At 39.8% G+C, this 5,000-nt stretch overlaps 1 protein-coding gene across 1 annotated transcript in view; it reads left to right on the top strand.

Annotated features, from left to right (window-relative positions):
• LOC135110552 (SCY1-like protein 2) overlaps window positions 1-5,000 on the top strand; it is a 328,030-nt gene that overhangs the window by 81,620 nt on the left and 241,410 nt on the right.

Raw genomic sequence — 5,000 nt, 5'->3', positions numbered from 1 at the left:
TGAAGGTTGCGTCACCAATTTTTCAGCGTGATCAAATGAAACAATGCACAGTGCTTTCAGAGATTCACCATTCAATAAAGTACTTGCGCTCATTGGATCAAAGGCCGCTGAAATGGAGGATGGAAGCAAAATATATTAATACGTCAACAGTAGTAACAACAATTACAACAAAAAAAAAAAACAAAATCAACATTAAACGCCAGCACTACCACCAGCACTACTATCACCATTGCCATAACCAACATCACCACCACCACTACCAATAACAACAACAACAATAACACATTTTACAGCAACAACAATAGCAATGAGCTGACATACTAACCCATAGCTTTTTATCTTGCAAAGTGGAGCATATACACTCTCTGAATTAAAGGGAAACAAATGATAAGGAAGGAAGGAAGTCGAGTATTCAGTTACCATATGAAAAACAAAAACATTAACGCATTTATATAAAAAAAGAAGGAAGACTGAAAGCTGTGTGTGTGTGTGTGTGTGTGTGTGTGTGTGTGTGTGTTCATCATCAGTGGTTCCTAGCGTTTAAAGAAAAAGAACTTTGCTGACTTGAACTGATCATTGTTGGGACAGGTTGGGATGGGACGGGGCGTTATAGCATTTGTTGTAGGAGTGACTTATGTATATTAATAGAAGTGTGGCCGTGATTTTTAAGTTGTAGTAGAGGTGTGAGGTGGAATACGTAACTTGTGGCAGGGATATGAGTGAAATTTCTTGGGTGTTGTAAGGGTGTGGGCTGTAATATCTAAGTTAATGACACGCATATAAAGAGGATGTCATGGGACGTGAGGAGTGAGTGTAGCATGGATGTGGAGTGTTGGTATATGTGTAGGGAAGATTCAACGGTAGTTATTTAAAATTCCCAAGCTATTCACATTGTCTCCTTAAAAAAAAAATGTACGGAAATTTAAGAGTATTATTACTTGTTCATTGTTCCCAGCTGGTTTAAGCCCATAGAAAACGTAGAGAGAAGCATTGCAGGGTTACTGAGTTGCTACTTGTGTTTATTTCGTAAGTCGGGTTTTTGTTGCATTCCTGTGAAAACATTTGCTTCTCACACACGTCAGAGTTTCTTTCCGCTCTTCATTAGCAGGATTCGCAGGTAATCCTTTCCAAAATGTACCCAGGTGAGTGCTTTTGTTTGTTGGGTTCATTAGCAAGCTTTAGTGGCGACTCCTGCCTGTGTTTGCCTTGTATATCTTTGTTTGCATTAATATTTGTGAGCGATTTTCTCCGACGTGACCTTTGCCTTAATTGTTCCGCCACGCTAATATGAGAGGAGAGAGTACGATAGTCCTTCTCTTCTTTTCTTTTCTTTTTCTTTTTTTCTTTCTATTCCCTTCTTTTCTTTCCTTTTCTTTCTTTCTTTTTTTCTTCTTTCTTTTCTTTCTTTCATTCTTCCTTTCTATCTTTTTATTCTTTCTTTCACTTTTTTTTATCATATTCAACAATGATGTGATTCAGAAAGGAAGACACGAGAAATTGAACCGCTGTTTTGTGCGAGTGTCAAATAGAAAAGAAAATCATTGTTATCATTCCGTTACCCATTCATTAGTGCGTTAGTAAATCGTTAAGCATTTTTTTTTGTCTCTTTCTAAATTTCTGCCTGCCTGTCTGTATTTCTTTATGAGAGAGAGAGAGAGAGAGAGAGAGAGAGAGAGAGAGAGAGAGAGAGAGAGAGAGAGAGAGAGAGAGAGAGAGAGAGAGAGAGAGAGGATACTCTTTCATAACACCTTCCATGTATTTCATCTTTCCATTATAAATTTTTTCCAGGCCCATAACTTTCATTTGTCATTTTGGTTTTTATCTGAATAACTCTGCTTTCTCTCTCTCTCTCTCTCTCTCTCTCTCTCTCTCTCTCTCTCTCTCTCTCTCTCTCTCTCTCTCTCTCTCTCTCTGTCACATCCTCTTCAAACTCCATAATCTTTTTCTTATAAATTTTCTCCACTACCTTTCCTTCACTTTTTTTTGTTTCCTCATAGTTTCCTCTCCTTTCCTTTGTGTTTTTCCTTACTTCGTCTTTCTTTCTCTTCGGATTTCTTATTGCTTCTTTTCTATTTTTTCCCTATTACTCGTTTGTGTTTACCCTCCTATATTTTCTTTTCTTTTTTCCTCATCTTTCTTTTTCTATTTAGTCTCTCTTCTTCTTTGTTTCTCTTATTCGTCTTTTCCATTTCCTTCCTCCTTTCCCTTTTGCTGTTCAGTTCGTTTGCTCTTGTTTTTATCATTGTTCTTTTTTTCTTTACCCTCTCTGTTCGTGTTTTTCTTTTTTTTGTAGTTCTCTTATTTTTCTGTCCTTTCTCTTTCCTGTCATTTTGCCCAATTTGTCACATTTTCCACTTTTCCTTCGCCTTTCTACTCTATACTCTCCTTTCCTTTCATTCTCTCTTATTCCTCTCTTTCTTTCTATTCTCGCTTGTTACCTTTCGTCTTTCCCCTCTTGTTCTACTGTGCTGCCTTATCTTCTATTTTTCTCCTTCTCTATTGTCTGTTTATCTTCTTTCCCCTTGTGCTCCTCCTCGTTTCTGTTTCTCTCTTGTTTTCTCTTTGTCTTTCTTTCCTTCTTTGCTTTCTCAGTTCTCACGTTGTTTCCCTTGAGATTCTATTTATGTTTTTTTCCTTAAGTGTTTTGTACTGTCTGTTTCATAATTCCGCTTTTTTACTTGCGAGCGTGTTTTGTTTTTGCATCGTGTGTGTGTGTGTGTGTGTGTGTGTGTGTGTGTGTGTGTGTGTGTGTGTGTGTGTGTGTGTGTGTGTGTGTTATAATTATAGTGAAATTATGTATGTTATTTCTTTTTTCTCTGGTTTTTGTTTGTGTCTGTTTTCTTTACCTTGTTCCTTTTTTTTTTTTTCTTACGTTTTATTGTTTGGTTCATTTCGCTTTTGCTGTCCGTCTGGTTCTGTGCGAGTCTGTCCGTCTGTTACTTGGTCTTCCTCTCTCTCTCTCTCTCTCTCTCTGTGTGTGTGTGTGTGTGTGTGTGTGTGTGTGTGTGTGTGTGTGTGTACGTGGACAGCTGTTGCGTTCGAATGTTTGTGTAGTGATTAATTGCCATTTATGAGTATCTATCTCTGTCTGTGGTGCGTGTGTGTGTGGCTGTGGTCGTCATATTTGTGTGGTTGTATCTATAGATGGCGTGGAGTGTGGGTGTGTCTCTGGAGGCCTCACGTAACGGGAGTGAAGGGGTAGCGTTAATATTTGATGCACCATGTAACAGAGCACAAGCGAGATTTCAAGAACAACAGACCACAAAAGGCAAGGTGATGTACACAAGACAATTCCTGAAGCACTTGAAACTAAATCATCACCCATTATCACCTACAAGTCTATCTAACCTTCCCTTGAAACTAACACCTGTGCACTTGCTACGTTTCTGTAAAGCTTGTTTCGCTCAACCTGTAGCTGGAAGTGAAGCTCCGGAACTCCTGACCCCAACAAAACGGCTCTGAAATCCCGAGAGGCAGGTGGAAGGAGGAGCTGTAATCTGTAATTCTATAATAAGGTTAATCTTCGTTAGCGTCTCACTGTCGACACTATCTGGAAAATGAAGCTGAGATACCTGGAACTCACCTGTGTGTGTATTAGATTAGGTGTGAGAGCTTAGAGACGTGAGAGACGGAGAGATAGATAAAAGGAGAAGAAGGGGAGAGAAAGACAAGGAGAAGGAGCAGACAGATAAGGAGCAGGAACAATAGATAGAGAATAAGGAGAATGAGAAGACGGGCCATGAGAAAGAGAAGGAGAAGGAGAAGGAATGATAAGAAGAAACGCTCGACGACATCTGGTTCCTTCTTTCTTTCTTTCTTTTTCTTCCTCCCTTTCTCTCTTTCTTTATATCCTTTTCTTCCTTCTTCCTTTATTTTCCTTCTTTTCACTTTCTTTTCTTGCTTATCTGACCTAGGATTATCTTCATGTGTGTTGCCTCGATGTTTGCCTTTATTCATCTCTCTCTCTCTCTCTCTCTCTCTCTCTCTCTCTCTCTCTCTCTCTCTCTCTCTCTCTCTCTCTCTCTCTCTCTCTCTCTCTCTCTCTCTCTCTCTCAGGTTGCCATGGAAATCTTCATTACTTGTCCTTCGCCATATTCCGGTGATCTTGAAATGGTTTCCAGTTGCGCAAGAATTATCCACTCTCTAAAACTATTTTCATTTACAAAAACAATGAACGTTTAATTACCTGTAGTTGTTTAAATATTTTCGTGCAATTAAGAGTATATAAAATTTACAGTCGTTGAAAATAGATCTAATCGTCTGATGTTATTATTAATTGTCAGCATATTAGTTACACACTACATACTTTTATTTCAATCTCATAAAGTAATAACACAATGGCCTCGCGCTCCACCATCACCACTGAGTCACGTGGAACACTTGACACGCCTACTACACATAACACAAAGCGTTCTTAACTCCATCATGATCTGTTGCTTGCATGTGTGGGCGTCCCATTACTCGGTGTTGATGGAGGGCGTAAGTTTGGTGTCATGTTGCGTGTTACTCTTTATGGAAATCTGATCAACACACAATGCGGTGTAATCCTGCAGTAAGTGGATCGCATGACGCTTGACGAGAACAGGAGCGGCCGAGCACCAAAGACTGCCCTGGCATCCCGGAGCTTTGAGAGCCCTTACCTGCGGCAGCGTCAAGAGGGCGAGGCGCGGTGCAAGTACAGACACACAGAAAGACACACACTCAACGCACAAGCACACACAGACAGGAACAGACAGACAAGCAGACAGAGGGACAGAGGCACACACAGAGGCACACACAGAGGCACACACAGAGGCACACACACAGGCACACACGAACAGACAAGCAGAAAATATTTACGAGCGAATAGTGGATTAGAAATATTGATATACAGAGGCATGTGAATCCAGACACACAAACAAATAAACATACATACATATATACAGTCCTGTAGATAGATAGATACATACATAGATAGATATTGACCACAAAACAAACACGACACGTTCATACATATTGGC

The sequence above is a fragment of the Scylla paramamosain genome, chromosome 20 (assembly GCF_035594125.1).
Source record: "Scylla paramamosain isolate STU-SP2022 chromosome 20, ASM3559412v1, whole genome shotgun sequence".
Taxonomy (NCBI): Eukaryota; Metazoa; Arthropoda; class Malacostraca; order Decapoda; family Portunidae; genus Scylla; species Scylla paramamosain.
Note: the sequence above shows the minus strand (reverse complement) of the source record. Positions and strands in the feature narration are given on the sequence as shown.